General features: G+C 42.4%; 1 long non-coding RNA gene across 1 annotated transcript in view; it reads right to left on the bottom strand.

Moving 5' to 3' along the window:
• Positions 1-4,321: 4,321 nt before the first annotated feature.
• LOC129143787 (uncharacterized) overlaps positions 4,322-20,501 on the bottom strand; it is a 43,182-nt gene continuing 27,002 nt past the window's right edge. Inside the window, exons 2-4 of the long non-coding RNA XR_008547652.1 lie at positions 9,870-10,010; positions 5,420-5,641; positions 4,322-4,910 (exon numbers count right to left, since the gene is read on the bottom strand). This is a non-coding gene — a long non-coding RNA (uncharacterized LOC129143787). The remainder of the gene's footprint in view (positions 4,911-5,419; positions 5,642-9,869; positions 10,011-20,501) is intronic.

Below are 20,501 nucleotides of genomic sequence, written 5' to 3'. Positions count from 1 at the left end.
TATAGCAAGACTGTAAATGTGATGAGAGCTCAGGCCACAGACAAGTACCTACTGAGTGCCATGCAGCACTGAGGGAGAGGTACCTACTGTGTGCCATGCAGCACTGAGGGGGAGGTATCTACTGTGTGTCATGCAGCACTGAGGGGAAGAGGAAGCCTGGATCTACAGAATGAGGGAGTAGAGATGGGTTGGGCAAGGGGAGAGGGGCAACGACTCAATTTGGCAACTTTAGTATAACCTTCTTTGTCAGGCAACCCTACTGATGCTTTGGGAAAGGTAACCAGTGACTTCCGAATGACTATGAAGCTCTGAACCCGCTTTCAGGAGGTGAGGTTGGCAGGACATCAGACTCTAGGAAGGAGTGACTGAACTGAACAGATGAGCTGCTCAGCCTGGTCAGCTGGTGTTTGCAGGGTGATCTAGGAAAGAGTTCCTGACTCCAACCATGCTAAGAGCAGTGGACTCAGACAGACTTGTGTTTGAGTCTTAACTCTCCCTCTTATTACTAAATGACCCTGGGCCTGTGACTTGACCTCTCCATGCCTTGGTTTCCTCATCTGTAAAATAGGGATAACAATTGCACCTGTTCCAGAGTTCTTGGAGGATACATGCGATCACTCATTTATTATTATCGTGAAATAAGAGATCTCAGGAAAGCATTTACCATGGTGCCTCAAGTAAGCTCTCAATCAACAAGGACTGTGGGTCAGAAGGATAAAGGAAATACATTTCTGTAGTAATGGAGCGGTGGGAGGAAAAGACCAACTGGCTGAAGCCATTAAAACTCACCGTCAGTAAAAGTGATTTGCCTACTCAAATCTTAGAGTTGGGAAACTGCCATTTCCCTAACAAGAAGATGCAAATCAGTTTATTTGCCTGTGGGGACTGCATTTCTTTCTTCTTCTCCTTCCCCAAAGACATCTGTTGTAGGAGAAGAAATCTCAAGTATGCTGAGTAACTGCTTTGTGTCAGGTCCTGTATGGAGATCTTTCTTTTATACCCATCTAACACCTTTTCCAGGATGTAAATTCTACTAACTCCATTTTATAGAGGAGGAACCAAGTCTCAAGAGAGTTTGAGAGCTACATCCAACATCCTAGGCTCTGGAGTGATACATCCTGGATTCAGATCCACTTCTGTTGAGCCAACATCAAGACTGGTGGGCTCCTTCCAAGGAGTCAAAGCTCTCCCTGGGCCCAGCCGGTACTCACCAAGGCTTCTGCGATGATACCACTAGGTGCCAGATGGTCTTGAAAGCACTTCATCTATGGGCACTCAGTCATTTTCCCATAGGCCAGGTGGTTACGTTTTATTAGCCCCACTTCACCCCTGAGAGGAGGCAATTGAGTTAATTATTTGAGCTGAGAGCCCCTTGGTGGTATCAGCTGAGATAACTATCGCAGCTCCTGGCTGCCAGCCCTAACCAGAGCTTTTGTTCATTATCTTCCCTCAGAGAAACTCAGCACTCAATTGCTCATTAACATGATTTGGATAATTTTCTCAACAGCCCTCCAGTGGAGCAGCTAAAGGAGAAACTGTAAAAGCCTGTGCCATTCAGATTGCCCCCCACCCCCAACCTTGCTCTTTCTTTCTTAAGTAGTGGAGAAAGACAGATCTGCATTTGAATTCTGGCTAGGACATTCACTTGCTGGGTGATCCTTATTATTTCCTCTCCCTAGGCTCCCCATTCCTCATTTGTAAAATGAGAATATAAATACCACTTGCTTCATGAGTTGTTTCAAGGACTAAACCAGAAGGAAGTTAGCAAGAGGGAGGGAGGTTGGTTGGTTTATGGAGTGCCTAATGGGGAACAGAAAATGCAAGGACAATATTATTTGATCATCACAATGATCCTATGAAATTAAGAAAAGGAAACTGAGTGACAGAGCGATTTACTCAAAATTTTACAGCTAGCAAGTATATGTAAGGGCAATGATTCAAACGCAGTCTGGGTGACAAAAAAGCCTAACCTATCACTCTCATTTGCTCTTCTTCAATGTTCCTTATTCAATTTTTTGGTTCTTTATTCTCTTTCATTCTTTCTCATTCACTCTTATTTGCTCCCTTTCTTTCATTCTTAGTCTTTCCTATTTCCCTATATAACCAGCTAGAAAAAAGGAAAGATAAAAGATTGGACAAAGATATAGCAGTCCGGGTAGTAGATGAGAGGTCTGAGCCCTGGTCTTTTGTGTAGACTCTGAGACTGAGAGAGAGACAATTAGAGATTGGGTGGGTTAGGAAAGCAAAGAGAGTCTTTCCTGTATGGATTTACATTCCGAGGGTCAAGGCCAAACCCAAGGTGAATATTTAACCCCTGCAACAACTCCTGTAAGTAAAAAAGAAAACTCCCATCTTTTTCTTCTATCTCAATTTCATAGGTGAGGCTCAAATCTCACTTAGAGCCTGAGTTCAAAGCTCTGGCTCTGCCACTTTAGCAATGAGACTTTGGACAAAGCCCTCCACATCCCCTGAGTCTCAGTTTCCTCCCCTGGGCATGGTAGAAACATCCCTGCCCCCAGGATTTAGGTGAGTATTAAACTAGATCAGGCAGGTGCAATGCTCAGCGCCCTGCTTGGCACCCAACAAGTGCTTGGCAGTACTAGTCTTTTCTGCCCTCATTAACCCAGTGACTAACTTATAACCCTGCTTTCCTCAAAACTCTTCTCCAACATAAAGGTCTTTTGTAAATGTGAACTTTTCCCTTTCTGCAGACTTCCCATGGTGATCTGGCCCCTTTAACTACAGAGATGTCAAGGAATCTTTGTGAATCAGCCGTCAAGTGTGGGTTGCTTGACGTGACTGTGGGGTTAACTTACAAGTGACTAATTTTTGGAGGCGAGATTTTGTACCCTTCCCACTGGTAGCACCGTGGCTGGGTGTAATTACTTAGCTGATGAGTTTACTGAGGGGCTCATTAAAGTTTCAGTATTAATATCCATATGAATACTTTCAGCAAAACCTTTTGTTCTTGGAGTAGGGGATGTGGGAGGTAGTTACAGGAACTGTCTTGCTTTTCCAAATTTAATTGTCTAAATACAGTGCTGCCTCAGCAATCCAGGACATTTTTCTCACTCTTCTTTCTTAACAGACCTCTGCCAAAAGCCTACTTTGGCAACAGGAATGATTAGTTTGTGTTTCAGTAAACTTGCTGCATCAGAGTCACTATCCCAGCAGGGGCAGGGGGAGTTGAAATGTGCTCTATTTAACCAGTTTGAACTGTTATTTATTCGAATTGAGTCTGGGGCAGATGTTGTGGGAGTTTTTGATAAGAGGAACTTAATGGCTCATAAGCAAGTCATCTCTCTTTTAGCAGATACTTTGGACTACACATGAATGTCCTAATCACAGTCTCCCTAAAGGTAGATCAGCCCCCTTTCCAGAGTCTGCTGAATTACTCACATTGTTCAGAGCACTCAGCATTCTGCAAAGCTTTGTTAAATTAATCTTCACAACAACACCCAGGAGGAAGAAGTATCATCAGCACTCTCATTTTGCAGGGGGGAAACTAAGTCTCAGAGAAATTAAGGAATTTGCCTAAGTTCACATCGAAATAAAGTGGGAGCATCAGCATCTTACCCGGGTTTGTCTGATTTCAGAGCCTGCGCTCATACTCCTCTGGTATTTGCAGCAGTTTTGGGGCTTCTGGCACACCACTCTCAGGCTTGCACAGGACCATGGATTTTATAACTGGAGGGGACCTGTAGTTAGGGCAACCAACCGTCCTGGTTTGCCTAGGAATGATGGGGTTCCTGTGACGTGAGACTTTCAGTTTTCAGGACCAGTCAAACTAGGATGAGTTGGTCACCCTATGGGATGAAAGGCTGCTGAAACTACCAAAAGAGATAAAAAGTGAAAAAGCTTCTAGACTAATATGAGGTATTCTTATTACCTTTTCCCCTCTAAATTTGCAGATGAGAAAACTGAGGCTCAGAGAGGAAAAGTGACTTACCCAAGGTCACGCATCTTATGAGTAGATGGAGCAGTAATTGGAAAACAGATCTTGGGATTCTCAAATCATTTCTCTTTTCCAATAAGGGAGGCTGCAGAGTTCAAGCCAAGGAGCACCTATTGAGCTCCTACTGCATGAGCAGTGAAGCTGTGGGTTAGCAAATACCCAGGAGAAATAGGAGGTGTCCAGGTAATGCTGTCAAGTAGAACTTTCCATGATGACGAAAATGTCCAATATCAATGCTGTCCAACACACTAGTCACTAGCCATATGCAGCTTCTGAGTACTGAAATGTGGCTAGAGTAACAGATAAACTGAAGTGTTCTATTTAATTTTAATTAATTTTAATTTAAATCGTCATGCATGACAAGTCGCTACCACATTGCAAAGCACTGGTCAAATGGATATGATTAGTATTTCAGAAGCATTTTATTTCAGAGAACAGATTCTGTAGTGTGCACATTCTTGAAGAGGAAATGCTTTTTTTTTTTTTTTTTTTTTTTTGGAAGGGAAGATGGGGCAGAAAAGAAGTACCATTCATGGATGGCATACTGACATACTGAATAGCAGCACTGAAGTTAACATTGCTCCCTTAGTCTTCCAACAAGCTTGTGCAATGGGCATCATCTTTCCTAGTTTATGAGTGAGGAAAGTGAAACCCACAGGAATTCAGTAAACTGCCCAAGGTCTTATTTGTAGAATGGGAATTTGAACCCGGGTCTGAATCTAAATCATGTCCTCTATCCCATGCACTACCAACTTGAATGTACATATGAAACATCTGCAGATCTTGTTGAAGTTCTGATTCTGGAAGACTGTGACTGGTGATTCTTCCTTTATAACAAGCTCCCAGGTGATGCGAAGTCTGTGGCTCATGGGCCACACATTAGCCAGAAAAATTCTCTCTCTTTTAATAAACCAAAACTTCCTCCCTTCCTTAACAATCAAGAAACACCAGATACCTACAGAAAGGAGGATAAATTACAAGTTGTAAAATAATGATTAAAGTTCTGAGAAAGAAAGTGTGCCCTTGTTGACTTGAAAGAGGGCACCTTCCCCATTGGGCAGTGGAGTGGCTCTTCACCAGGCGAGGTTCACCTGCCATCCAGTCACATCTCAGTTTCATCAGATAATGCAAAATCAGCCAGGAAAGGGTTTTTAATCCAAAGGGTGGGGTAGTCTAAAGAACATGTGTTTTGGAATGAGGCTGGTTTGGGGAAGAATCCCAGTTCTTCCCCTCTCCAGTGATATGACTGTGTATGAATCATCCATCCCTCTGAGCCTCCATTTTCACCCCGGGGAAAATGAGGATGAGCATTTGTAATTCATGGAGATGTATTAATAGTAAAGACCAAGAGAAATCCTATGTGTAAAGTGCTTGACAGAGCGCACACTTAATAAATGAGTGTCTCCTCTGCCCCTCTTTCTCCCTGGCCCTCTCGCTCGTTCCCACCCTTCCTGTTTTTCTCACCTCTTTTAGGAAATCTTCTCCAAGGGCAACTCTGAGTGGTGAAGAGAGGATGGAGTCAGTTGACTATAGACCTTGTCCCAGTCTACTACTTTCTACTATGACCTCCAGCAGGGCTGGGAGCTACACAGGCCAGGGACTTTGTTTTCTTCCCGGTCTTCCCTCAGGGCCCATCACAGAAATGCCTTTAGGCCCTCTTCACCACCTCACATCTGCATCTCAACTCTAGGTGGGAAACACAGAAAAGAGAAAGAGAGAGTGTGTGTGTATGCGAGAGCACTAGTCTCATCACTAAATTGTCGGTGCTGAAATCCAAATAACTTTAATTTTAAAAATTAATTATGTGATCTCTTTGACAGGCAGCAGAGTTCATATCAAGGGCCCATGTTTTAACTGAATATAACGATTTTTTTTTTTTCACCTTGGAAGAGTCTTAGAGGCAAGATTAGAATGTTAATCTAAAAGGAGTGCAAATTTCTTCAACCATTCCCACAGAGGAAGGTGAGCTCAGACTCACTTTCATCTGTCCCTCTCCCCCATGTGCTTGGCCAGGGAAAGGGACCGCAGGAGGGCCCCTCAGTCTCCCAGACAGCTGACTCTCCCTGTGTAAATAATTCTAATGCTCTCAGTTATTCACTACTCATCTGAGCCACCTATTGAACTATAAGCTTCAGAATTAGCTTTGTACAACCCACACCCAGCACAGGGTCTGGCATTTATATGTGTTCATAAATGCAACAAATAAACATTAATTAAAATGCATTGATTTGTTCAGTTTTGTTTATACCTCTGTGGTGGATTGCAATATTGATTCCAATTCTACAACCCACCCACTGCCATCTTTTCCACAGCTAAGCCCCCTCCACGCTTCTACCATCCATACACATGCACTTTCTGATGCTGTAGGTTTCGGGTGAGACCAGAAGAACCTCAATTATTAAAAAAAGAGCTTTAAAAATGCCCCCCTTTTTTTTTCCTCTTTTAGCTTCCCCACAAATACCCCACCCTCCTTTTTTTTTTCTAAATTTGAGACAAGGTCTCACTCTGTTGCCTAGGCTGGAGTGCAGTGGCACAATTTCAGATCACTGTAACCTCCACCTCCCAGGCTCCAATGATCCTGAGTCAAGCAATCCTCCTACCTCAGCCTCCCAGGTAGCTGGAGCTACAGGTGCACACCACGGCACCCGGCTAATTTTTGTATTTTTTTTTTTTTGTAGAGATGGAGTCTCACTACATTACCCAGGCTGGTCTCGAACTCCTGAACTTGAGCTATCCTCCTGCCTTGGGCTCCCAAGGCGCTAGGATTACAGGTGTGAGCCACTGTGCCCAGTAGTTTTCACCTTTAAATTTTAAAGGTTAATGTTGCAGGCCTCAGGCATGACGGACAATGAGCAGGTGAAAAACCAATAGAAAAGTGTTCAAAAACTCCTGTGTTAACTAACAGGCTTCTGAATGTATCACTGTGGTCCACAGAGAAGGCTGGAGAAAGTAGCAAGAAGATGCTATGTCAACTACTACAGCCTTAAAACAAAGGTGGTGTCTATGTAGCTGAAATTTTTCATATGTAGCTTGTGTTATTTTTGTTTAATCAAGCAAATAAGAGGGTTTTTCCATGGCAAACAAACAAACTCCAATGCATACCTTCTTTTCTTCTTTTTAACAATGAATAAAAAAGGAAAGAAGGTACAGTTCTAAATTGACCCAATTTATTTTTCTTTTCTAAATGAGATTAAGATAAAAGTTGGAGAGAGGCCACTCAGATATGCTCAGAAATGATAGCTCAGCTTCTAACGGTTACTCAGCTTACATCTGATTAAGGTTTTCTGTAAAACAAAATTGTTCCTCATACCAGGCCGACTGGACCTGGACAGCCCTAGTCTGGGTTCTGGCCTCACAGTGCTGGGTCTCTCCGGGGCCCAGGCTAGGGACTGGAGATCCTGAGCTCCTGTCATTTCCCTCCCCTCCTTCCTTCCTTCCTTCTCCCCTGGCAAAGACTGTATCCTGTTGCTCTGAGCAAGGCCCAAGAGAAAGGCCAGCAACAGGTTATTGTGCTGGGAAGGAAGACAAATGAGTCCCTTTTCTGTGGGGCTCCTGGCATCCTGTTGGAGGAAGGAAAGGACAATGCTTTGAGGGAACTGGCTTTGCCGACCCCCTCCTGGCAGGCTCTCCCCTCTCCTTTCCGGTGTACCGTTTGTCAGCCCCAAAGCCTCCACTTCCTGAGTAATCACTAGATGCACGTGTGAGGTATGTGGTTCCCCCATGCCCAAGGCAGATTCCTGGCCCCACTTCAGGAAGTGCAGCTCAAAGAGCCCTGGACCAGGACCCTGAAACAAGGGAGAGTCTTGGCTCCTCTCTCTCTACCAGGGTAGCTATTGCCAGATCATTTCACATCTTAGGGCCTCTGTTATGGCAATTGTGTAAGTGCCTTCTGCACACTTGAAAATGCCCCCTGCATCAGGGATTCCCACACCTGCCTGTGCATCTGAGTCACCTGGGGAGCTCTGTTGCCATGCCTGGACTCCAGGCAAAACAAGCAGACACTCCATCCCCAGAAATGTTCTGTGGTAATTCCAGTTCCCCTGAAATTAAAAACAAAAAACAAACAAACAAAAAAACTACCCTTCCTATCCTCTTACCTAGCTCTTTCCTATCCCCCTTCAATAAAGTGGTGGATTGATAGGTACACAGATACAAGAAGCAGTAAGGAGTAGTGACTAGGAGAGTGAATTTCAGAGACAGACTTCCAGCAATCAAAGCCCAGATCCACCACTAGATATGTAAGCTTGGGTAGAACTTCGAACCATTAGGTGCTTCCTTTTACTTATCTGTAAAATGGTAATAATAATAATATTACTTTCTAGGACTGTTGTAGGTTTAGGCTAATATGTTCAAAGCCTTTAATATAGAATTTAGCTGATCAAGGATACTATATAATGGTTAACTATTATTATTATTATCCCAGAGGTTCATTGAACATACAATGAACTTTTTTTTTTTTCTGGACCTAATATCAAGCCAAGCACTGGCGACTTAGGAATGAATATGACACATTTCCTGCCCTCAAGAAGTTTTCAGGTCAGTAGGGAAGTCAGACTTATGAAGAACCAATTCTAACAAAATATTGTTACAGGATGGATCCCCCTAGGAAGCAGGCTCAGAAGGTGTTTAGCACTCAGGATGTTCTCAGGGAATGCCTTGAGATGAACACTTGTGGAAGAGGAAAAGGCCACAATCAGGACTGGCAGAGCGAGAAGGCAAAGCATGATGCAGGCTCTAAAACTATCTTGGCCAACCCCACCAACAGCTCTGGAACTAAAATGACCCTTCAGAGTTGTCAAAAGTGAAGCCAAGAAAGCCAGAGCTCTTTATACTCCTGTATCAGTCACTGGATGTAGGTTGCTACAGGAAGGAGTGTGACTTGGGATCAGCCATCTCTTCCCTAAAGGTTGACAGTACCTCAGGAACTAGATTAACAAGTTCTTGATTGAAAAGGGATCTGGAGCCAGATGCAGTGGCTCACGTTTGTAATCTTAGCACTTTGGGAGGCTGAGTTGAGCGGATTGCCTAAGCCCAGGAGTTCGAGACCAGCCTTGCCAACACGGTGAAACCCTGTCCTATCAAAAATTACAAAAATTAGCTGGGCATGGTGGCACTTGCCTGTAATTCCAGCTACCTGGGAGGCTGAGGCAGGAGAATCACTTGAAACCAGGAGGTAGAAGTTGCAGTGAGCCAAGATCGCACCGCTGCACTCTAGCCTGGGTGACAGAGTGAGACCCTGTCTCAAAAAAAAAAAAAGAAAGAAAAAGAGAGAGAGAGAGAGGAAGGAAGGAAGGAAGGAAGGAGATATGGGAGATGCATCCCAGTGTCCACCTCAAATCTATAAGGTCAATTTTGATGAAACAACAAAAAGTACAGAGAAGAAGATGAGTAGCTAATAATATATATTTAAAACCCTGATATTTCTATGGCATTTTATATTTTTCAAAGCATTCTCTTAGACAAAAGCTTACTCATGACTTCCAGTCTAGGGTCTTGAGGTAGGTTGGGAAGCCATATGTTGTAAAGGAGAAAGCTTTGGATTTGGAGCAGAGAGGACACCGTGAATTGCAGCTCTGCCGCTGTCTAGCAAGGAGTCTTATGCATGCCTCTCATGTTTTCTAGGTCTACTCTGTGAAAAGGAAATGATCATACATAATTCACACATTTGCTGTACGGATTTAATTAAATGATAGACAAAAAGTAGAGTGGCACAAGTCAAAAAATAGTAACAACAAAAACAATTTCAAAATAAGCAACAGCAATAAATGTTACCTACTATTTTACGAATGAAAATATTGAGACCAATAAAGGTAAGATACTTTCTTAAGAACTCACAGTCAAATGTAGGTACATCCAAGACTGTAACTCACATACTGAGATCAGTTTCATGTGACCTCATAGCTTGTCATCTTACCTATAGAACCCACAGAAGTTGATGAACCTCTGAGGGATTGATTCAGGTGTTTTGTTTGTGATTAACATTGGAAGGAATCTTAGAGATCATCTTGTCACCTTCAGAAATCCGGAGCTTCATGTGGCCCAGTCTTTGCATTGACTAGAATATAAAGAAGCATAACCCAGTAGTAATTAGAAACAAATTCTCATTTTCTCTTATGTCCTTTGAAAACTTTAAGAAAGCTCAATTCCCAAAAAACATGTCTCAAGAAATCTTTCTTTCCTTACTAATTTATTGAATTTGACTGTTGTTGCAGGACCACATCCTCAGCAAACACACTGGCACTCTTTCTCAAACTTCAGCCTTCAAGGTGCTATTTTCTTTCCTATATCTCCTCTCAATTCTTTATAATGTAGATGAACTGAGTTTCTGTCTTCTGCCTTGTATGGACTACCTCTCCTGCTTTTGTCTACGCATATTTCACATAAAGCACCACAAAAATCAAGGACTCATATTAGCAAAGATAGAAATCTCCATAGATGGACTGGGTTCATGAGAGAGGAGGAAGGAGAATGGGGCAGAAATGGTACTCAAAATTATTAACAATGGATATAGTAAAGTGTATTAGTCCATTTTCACACTGCTGATAAAGACACACCCGAGACTGGGAAGAAAAAGAGGTTTAATTGGACTTACAGTTGCACATGGCTGGGGAGGCCTCGGAGTCATGGCGAGAGGCAAAAGGCACTTCTTACATGGTGGCAACAAGAGAAAATGAGGAAGAAGCAAAAGCTGAAACCCGATCATATCTCGTGAGACTTATTCACTATCACAAGAATAGCATGAGAAAGACCAGCCCCTGATGGTTCAATTACCTCCACCTGGATCCCTCCCACAACACATAGGAATTCTGGGATATACAATTCAAGTTGAGATTTCGGTGGGGACACAGCCAAACCATATCATAATGATACCTATGAATCAGAATAGATTAGCCAAGGAATTGGATTAGGGTCCTCAAGGCCCTCTAATGTCCAATGACTTAACCACTGGGCGGCTGACTCACAGCGGGGTATGGAAAATCCTGGAGTAGAGTCTGGAATGGCTGAGGTAACAGAGAATATTCAAGGGACTCAGGGCAACAGAAATCTATCAATTGGTATAAAAATATTTCAATTTTTACTATTTTAACAACTGGTGCAGCCTTACAGGTACATTGCAAACTCTCTCCAAAGCCTGAGCTCTTACCACCACCCCACATTCCCCAAAATGCATGCAAGGAGTCTGACTAGGGAAAACCGTAGCACGTTTCCTCTCTTCTCTCTCTCATAGGCATTATAGTATACGTAGCCTTGGAATCAGAAGACCAAGAACATACAAGAGAACATAGCCTTGGAATCAGAAGACCAAGAAACAATTTAACTCTGCCCCTCTAGAGCTCTGAGAACTTGGGCAAGCCTTTTACCCTCTGTGAGTTTCAGTTTCCTCATTTATTTAATTGAAATAATAATACAGATCACCTGAAATGTAATGAAAATTAAACATCCTTATGTAGGTGAAACCAATTGGCAGCATGCCTGGAATATAGTGAGTGCTCATTTGGTCTCTTGTATTTTCTTTCTATACCCTACTTCTGTTCCCTTGGATTCATACACCTGAATTGGAAACACCCAAAGTCAAAAAGAATAAGAAAAATCTTTAGAAATGTAGCATATTACCAAGATCTGCAAATTTCTGCCCGGAGCAGATGGTTCTAATAAAGAAAGTCGGATCTTATGTTGAGTTCTTTTCTGTCCAAGAATAGAAGACCTTCCCTCTTCTCCAGTAGTGAAGAATAGGATTCATCAGCCTTGGGGGCAAAGTTAAAAACTTGCTCTAGAAAGTGGCCTGGATAGTCAGAAACTGCTTAGACTCACTCCATCTGTTCTATACACATACACACACCTTTGTTTGTCAGTAAAATATTCAATGAGACTTGATAGTCCAATCCTTTGAAACCAGAATAATATTTGAAATTTTGATGATTTTGTCTAACTGCTAATATCACTTGCAGGTCATCAGTGTTTTACATCCAACAAACTAATGGTCATTTGCTGCTTTATAAAGAGCCGATATAATTTTGTCTTCCTTGTTATTAAAGGATCAAGCAAGGGTGTTTCTGTACCAGTTCAACTTTCCTTATTTACTTATTAGTCAGTAATATTCAAGAAAATCCTAGTTTTAAAAAATGTCATTACATGTTAAACTGTGGAAAGAGTCACCATCATTTGAATAAATCTTGAGTAAGCCCACTGTATTAGTCCATTTTCATGCTGCTGATAAAGACATACCTGAGACTGGGAAGAAAAATAGGTTTAATTGGACTTACAGTTCCACATAGCTGGGGAGGCCTCAGAATCACGGCAGAAGGTGAAAGGCACTTTTTACATGGCAGTGGCAAGAGAAAATGAGGAAATGCAAAAGCAGAAACCCCTGATAAAACCATCAGATCTCATGAGACTTATTCACTACCATGAGAACAGTGTGGGGGAAACCACCCCCATGATTCAAATGATCTCCCACCAGCTCCCTCCCACAACATTTTGGAATTATGGGAGTACAATTCAAGATGAGATTTGGTTGTGGACACAGAGCCAAACCACATCAGCCACTCTACTATCATGTTCTTAAAAAGTTATGTTTGTGACACCCACGTATGCAGAATTACTCTATCAGTTAAGTGTATTTTGTAGAAAAGTCAGTAAGAAACCTGCTTTACTAAGAACAGAAAGAGTCATCTGTAAATAATAATATGATCATTGTCATTTACTGAATACTTATTATGTGCCAAGCTACTGCTATTGTGCAATTGAGTTATTCTTGTCTGCTTCCCAGAAAAGACAATACACTGAAAACAGCAGATGTTGCAGCAGAGAAAGAGTTTAATAATCACAGGGCAACTGAATGAGGAGGACAGAAGATATTTCTCAAATTTGCCTCCTTGAGAAATCAGAAGCTAGGGTTTTTCAAGGATGGTTTGGTGGGCAGCAGGGCTAGAGAATAGAAAGTGTAATTGGTTGGATCGGGGATAAAATCATAGGGTGTCAAAACTGTCTTCTTGGCTGGGTGCTGTGGCTCATGCCTGTAATCCCAGCACTTTGAGAAGCTGAGGAGGGTGGGTCACCTGAGGTCAGGAGTTCGAGACCAGCCTGGCCAACATAGTGAAACCCCCGTCTCTACTAAAAACACAAAAGTTAGCACGGTGTTAGTGGCACACACCTGTAATCCCAGCTACTAGGGAGGCTGAGGCACAAGAATCGCTTGAACCCAGAAGGCAGAGGTTGCAGTGAGCCGAGATCATGCCACTGCACTCCACCCCGGGTGATAGAGTGAGACTCTCTCAAAAACACCAAAAAACTGTCTTCTTGCACTGAGTCAGTTCTTAGATGGGAGTTACAGGACCAGTTGAGTCAGTTTCTTCGCATGGGTTACCAGTCCAGGTGGTGCCAGTTGGTCCATCAGAAAGGAAGGTCTAAAAAATATCTCAAACACCCGTCTTAGATTTTACAATAGTGACATTATCTAAAGGGGCAATTGGGGATGTTATAAATCTTATGACCACTGGCTATGTGACTCTTGAGTAATAAGCAGTTCCAAAAGGCAGATTATAAAACATAGCCTGGTTACAGTTTAACAATACCTGCATCTTAGCAGGAGAAACAATGACCAATTAGAGTTTATGCCTACATCTCAGCATAATTGAGGCCCCCACCATAATTCTACCTTGTGGCCTTTCATTAGTTTTACAAAAACAGCTTCAGTCACTGAACAAGAAAGGGGTTAGTTTTTGGAGGAGGCTATTATCATCCTTAGTTTAAAATTAAAATGTAAACTAAATTCTTCTCATAGTTAGCTTGGCATACAAGTAGGAAGGAGAAAAGGTAGCTTGTGAGGTTAGAAGCAAGACTGAGTCAGCTATGTCAGAATTCTCTCACTTATAATTCTGCAAAGGTGATTTCACTACCCAATATTAGTAGTGAAGGGTGTAGTAATGGAATGAGATAGAGAAATTTACTTAATGGAACACCTTTCAGGTGGGCTCTGTGAGTTTAGAAGGAACTTTAATAGGTGGCTTAGCGTGGAGGCAGAGCTGAGATCCCTAAAGAGTTAAACAGCTTCTAAGGAGGCTCTGCTAGTTCATGGAAGCACTTTGTGTTTGTTGAGTAGGATGTGTGAGTTTAGATGTAAAATTCAGTCAAGACTAAGAAGCGGTGAGAGACTGAAAGGATCCTGGAAGAATTTGAAAGTTGGAGAATGGAGCTTTGCATGGTAGACAGATGAGCTAGTTTAGGGGCAGCACAGAAAATAGATTTAGTAAGTATATGAAGAAAGATAACAGAGGATTCCAAGTTCTTGATCTGGAATGTGGGATGTAAATTACCTCTTCTGTCTCCCTGATAAGATCTCCAGCAAAATCCATTTTTGGTAGAAATGAATTTCTTCTGGAGAGTGGAAATTAGCGCTGAGACCTGCATAAAGTTGAGGCAAGGGTGGGGCTGCAGGTGTGCACTGCCTACATTTGGGAAATAATAATTAAAATGATAACAGTAGCAGCTTCATTGCTGAGCCCTCATTAAAGTTAGGATCATTGTAGATCTTATCACAGTTAATCCTCATTGCCACCTCTTAGTTCAGTGGATTATCCCTCATAATATAAATGAGGAAACTACAGCTCAGAATGTTTAGGCAACTTGCTTAAGGACATTCAGTGGTATGTGGAAAAGCTAGAATGAGGACAGAGTCTGTCTAACTTTAAAGTTGTCTGCTCCTATTCACTGCTTTGTTTCCTCGTTAAAGGTGGAGGTGAGGGGCAGGCATATAGATTAAGCAGTAGCTTTTCCAAGATGTACCTGCTATGTGGGACAGTCAGAGTGTTTGACTACTTCCATTCCTGGATCCCTGGTCTCTGGTGTCCCAGGAGAGCCTATTGATTTCCAGGTACCTTCCTTATAGGTTCTTGGGAAGATTATATAAGTTAATGCATGTAAAATATGCTTAAAACAATGCATGGCATTGGACATTCCCAATAAATGTTGTTCATTATTACGAAGAACTTTACAGACATATTCTCATTTAATTCTCACAAATGTATGAGGTAGAAACTATTATCGCCATCTTACAGAAAATAAAACTGAGAGGCTAAGTAATTTGCCTAGGTTCACACAGAAAGAAGGCTATAGAGCATGAATTTAGCCCCAGATTGAAGGATTCCAGACTTGTCACTATATCCACTGTTCTCAGCTCCTTCTCTCTGACTCTAGCTCCCAATGTTTCTGAAGTCCACTTGTGATTCAAGCATTCATGCCAAATTAATGTACAAATTGTGAACTTCTAGATCCTGCTTCACTCCATATTCCAAGGAGCCGGAGGCTGAAGCCAGCAAGTCAGGCTCCTCTAACATCCCACCTTCTGGCATGAATGTGAGCATGCAATGTTTAGTCTATTGTTGGTTTCCAGCAAGTCTGAATTTCAAGTCCTTTTGCTGGAGGATTACAACTTAGGAATCCAGAACGAATGGCTTTTCCAAAGCACTCCTGGTCACATCTTCTGCACTTATTCATGCTAAGATATTTTATCATGTTACTTATCTCACGTGATGCAAGTAAAAATCTCTGTTATCATGACATCTGAGTTTAAGTAACAGGCGACTCAGAGGTGTGGTGTGCATAGGCATGTGAATCACATTCTCACCTCCCAAAAATTTGTTTTGAAGTTCAGAACTGTTTGCAATGACCACACTGAATATTCAAAACTATACACTATAGTTACAGTTATTCTAAACTTTGAAAAGGACACTTGGAGGTATGTGATAATGGATTCTGGAGTCTAGTCATTGACTTTAGGAAGATGAATCCCACTTCCTTCACTTACTAGATGTGTCACCTGAGACAATTAACCTTATCTCTTGAGGCCTCCATATCTTCATTTTCAAGAGAAAATAATAATAGTAGTAATATTCTTCTTAAGGCTATTGTGAGGCTTAATGAGCAAGTGCATGTAAATGCTTAGACACATGATAATAGCTTGATACTGATTGTCTGTTATTAGGAGCCAATAACCCATGATTCCTCTGGGAACTTAGTAATTTGGATAAAAACAACTAGCACAATGTTTGGCACAGAATAACTACTCAATAAATGTTTGTTATCAACAGTGTTGCTGTTGTGGTTGATCTTATCATTAAACCTGAATTCTTTTACCTTTGATTGATTGATTGATTCATTTGTTCCTAAACCTGAAGTGCCTTCTCTGTGTTAGACATTTCTCTTGACATTGGAATGGGTCAGTCATCATTCCCGGTATCAAGAAGTTCACAAAATCATGAAGGAGAAAGATCAATGAAGAGAGAAAGGTCTTAGATGCCTCAATTAGAATGAAAGGGTATACTGGGGTCAATCAGGGAGGGAGATTGGTAGACATAGTAATTTCTGTATCAGGAAGAGAGACCAGGAAAAACTCCACTAAAGAAGGCACTGAGCTAAGGTTGAAGGAAGTGTGGATGGTCACTGGAGACAGGGTAAGGGGGAGGGCCACTTCTGGTGGGCAGCCTTGAAATGTAAAGCAGCACGTGTTGAAGTTGGCAAACAGCAGAAGGTCCAGACTGACTTGTATATAGGTACAAAAACATAGTAAAAGACTCAAATGAGAATATATCTGGATGAAGCATAAAAGATCCAAGGGTGAAGGCCCTCTGTGCACAACAAGGACTGGGGTTCCATCCCAAGTGGAGAGACATTGCCTAAATTAAAGCTGGGACATGAAGTGATGGTCTCTGTGATGGTCTCCACATTCTAGAGAATGGGTGGAGGATGGGTTGGAGGGGTCCAGATGGGGAGAACAATCCTGAGAGATGAAGAGGACCAGTGCTAGGGCAAATAGAGCAAGGAGAAAGAGGGGAGAATAGACTTCCCAGGCTTTGCTAACTGCTGGAATGCAGGATATGAGGCTTAGGCAACTAAATGGATATTCACACCATCTACAGGGAACACAGGAAGGCAAAAAGCAGGTCTCATTTAACAGTGATGAGTTCAAGTTGGAAAATATTAGGACAGTAATGCCCAGGAGACAACCACCAGGCACTGATGTACAGTAGCATCCTGGGAGCATCCAAGTCATAGACAGGTTATCATCAGCATGTAGGTAGTTTGAAGCTGAAGCTAGCTGAGGTTATTTAAGAGGAGACTGCTGAGTTTATGAAGAAGAGACATGAAGATAAAACCTTAGTGAATCCTGATATTTGCTAAGCTGGATAGAAAGCAATGCCCACAAAGGAGACTGATGAAGAAGGATTGAGAGTGGTTGGAGAGAAAAGTTGGGCATGATGGCATGGAGCCCAACTAAGGCCATGGTCTTGGGCATCAGATAAGAGTAGACTTGAGTCTAGGTTCTGCCACTGTGAACTCTGTGAGCTTGTGCAACTTAGTTCACATTTGAGCCTCTATTTCCTCTTTGGTAAACGGAAACAACAATGGCATCTAGTTTATAAGATCGCTGTGAGGATCAAGTGAGATGTTGCAAGTAAGATTAAAAAAAAAAGTGTCCTGCAATTACTAAGAGTGTGGTAAATGTTAATGAATCAGGAGAATGTGTCACAGAAACACAGAAGGGAAAGAGTTTTGAAAAACTGACCGTCAATACTAGAGATGTCAGAGAGAAAAATCAAGTGAGAAGAGGCCTTAAAAGTAACCAGTGGTGACAGGTTCTGCTATACCCTACACCTCAGCATCAGGCAATATATCTTTGTAACAAATCTGCACATATACCCCCAATTCTAAAGTAACAGTTGAAAAAGAAAAAAACAGGCTGGGCATGGTGGCTCACGCCTGTCATCCCAGCACTTTGGGAGGCCGAGGCAGGCGGATCATGAGGTCAGGAGATCGAGACTATCCTGGCTAACACGGTGAAATCCCGTCTCTACTAAAAATACAAAAAAATTAGCCGGGCATGGTGGCAGGTGCCTGTAGTCCCAGCTACTCAGGAGGCTGAGGCAGGAGAATGGTGTGAACCTGGGAGGCAGAGCTTGCAGTGAGCTAAGATCATGCCACTGCGCTCCAGCCTGGGCGACATAGTAAGACTCCATCTAAAACAAAAAAAGAAAAAGAAAAAGAACAAAACACAACAGAGGCCATGAGGTTCACTCTGCCTCTGTGGGAGGAGCTGCAGTCACATGGTCCAGAGAAAGGTGAAGAACTGGTGCCACTTCTTTAAGCTGCCATCTCACATCCACAAACGGCTGCTACAGTCAGTTCATAGTGCAAGATGGTGGAACACACTCAGTACACTTTAAAAATAACAATATTCCTCCCCTGACTCTAAAAGTAATACATGCTTATCATGAAAAAGTATGAAGGGGAAAATGAAAATCACCATAATTCCATCTCCTCACATGATCCCTGTTCGGATTTTGCTGCATATCCTTGCAATGTGCACATCGGGTTACGTGCTCAAATAAACAAAAGCATAGATTTATATATAATGAAAGTGAGAGCATTCTTTATTTGGTTTTGTATACTACCTTTTTCACTTAATCTAATTTTATGAGCTTTTTCTTGCAGGAGTAAATATTCTTATCGAATAAAAAATTAAATAAATAAAATGTAAAGTTTAAAAAGGTGACCAGTGGATTGGGCAGTTGGAAGGCCAGTTAATGATTTTAGAGAGGACAACTTCAGTGGCACCGCACCCATAGAAGCCTGTTACAGTGGTTTCTAGGAGTAGGGAAAGGAGCTTCAGTGAGACCTAGTTCCTCATTGTAGCTTTATTATTAGACACAGGTAGAGTATATGTCCTACCCTGATTGGAATCACTCCATCCCTGGATGATTGCAAATAATCCCACCAACCTCCAGCCCAAGTGCCTGCCCTCCCCTCCCATAGCTCCTCCCCATGTCCTAACCCCATCATGTTTCTGGCTACTTGTCCAATGCCACCCTCCCTGCTAGAATGTAAGCACCACAAGAGCAGCAGCTGTGCAGGCCTTGTCCAATCTGTGATGGTTAATTTTATGGATCAACTTGATGGGGCCGTGGTGTGCCCAGACTACACATTATTTCTGGATATGTCTGCAGGAGTACTTCCAATGAGACTAGGATTTGAATCAGTGGACTTAGTAAAGCAAACAGCCCTCCCCAGCCTAGATGGGCATCATCTAATCCACTGTGGGCCTGAATAGAACACAAGGCAGAGGAAGGAAGAATTCACCCCTTTTTTTCCTCCCTCTCTGCTTGAGCTGGAAGCTGATCTCCTCTTCTCCTGCTCTCAGACTGGGAATGACACCATTGGCTCTCCTGGATCTCTGGCCCCCAGACTTTTAGACTGAATTACACCCCCAGCTGTCCTGGCTTTCCACCTTGCAGACAGCAGATTATGGGACTTCTCCATCTCTGTAAGCACTTGAGCCAATTCCTCATAATAAATCTCCTTTCATATTGGTTCTGTTTCTCTGCAGAATCCTGAATAATAAAATATCTGGGTGCAGAAGACAATGAGTAAGAGAATTCCAGCTAGAATTTCAGCTAGTGATGAAGGTTGTGAAAGAAACCTAAGGGTGAAATGGGGTAGAGAGGGGTCTGGGGGTGGAGGAAAGCATTAGCTGTTGTGGGCAAGAAAGACCTTGGTGAGGAGGTTGCTTTTAGCTGAGAGAGGCAGCCATGCAAGGCTCCTGAAGGAAAACATTACAGACTCTGAGACCAACAGGCTCAAATGTCCAGAGGTGGGGACCAACAGGACCTATTTATGGAGAAGAAGGAACCAGAGAGTAGAAGGCCACGAGAGAGGTAGGAGACAAGTCTGAAGGAGAGGGGCCAGGCCTCATTACTTCTGTCATGGGCTCTCAATTTCCTTGCAGTGGGAATGTCCCAAAGGCCACTGATACACGGACTGAGCGGACTTCACGGACGTCACATCAAGTGTCACCCCTAGCAGTGGAAAGTCTCCTCGGCTCCGTGCTGATAGCTGCAGACTCACACCCCTGACCATCCACTGGCTTTTTGGCTTTAAGGACCCAAGGCATGTGACAAGAGATAAGCATTGCACTGAAGGTCTTTGTGTTTCACTCTATAAATGGAAAGAGGAAGAAAGACTTTCCCCCCACTTTTTATTTGTAAAAGTGTCAAAGCTACAGAAAAATTGCATGGATAGTACAATGAGTACAAGTTCATCAAGCCACCAAGCAGCCCACCAAGGGTTCACACTTGGCAACATTTGCGTGCTCTCTCTCTCCTGTGTGTATGTGTGTGTATTTATTTTCAATTTTTTTGCTGAACCATTTTAATACTAGTTGCAGTCATGATACTTCGATCCAAATACTTCAGCATGGAGCTTCCAAGAACAAGGAAACAAGAATATTCTCCCACATAACCACAGTTTTCACACCCAGGAAACTTAATACAATACTATAATCTAATACACAGTCCAGATGCAAATTTCCCCAATTGTCCTCAAACTGTCCTTTAAAATTGTTATGTTTATCCAGGATTCAATCAAGCATCATGTATTTTAACTATCATTATTTTTAGTCTCCTCAACTAGAATTCCCAGGTTGTTGTGTTTGTTTGCCTTTTGTCTTTCATAACAGTAAAATGTTTGAAGAGTCTAGGCCAACTGACATGAA

This window comes from Pan troglodytes, chromosome 1 (genome assembly GCF_028858775.2).
Source record: "Pan troglodytes isolate AG18354 chromosome 1, NHGRI_mPanTro3-v2.0_pri, whole genome shotgun sequence".
NCBI lineage: Eukaryota > Metazoa > Chordata > Mammalia > Primates > Hominidae > Pan > Pan troglodytes.
The sequence above is the reverse complement of the archived record's forward strand: the minus strand, read 5'-3'. Positions and strand labels throughout refer to the sequence as shown.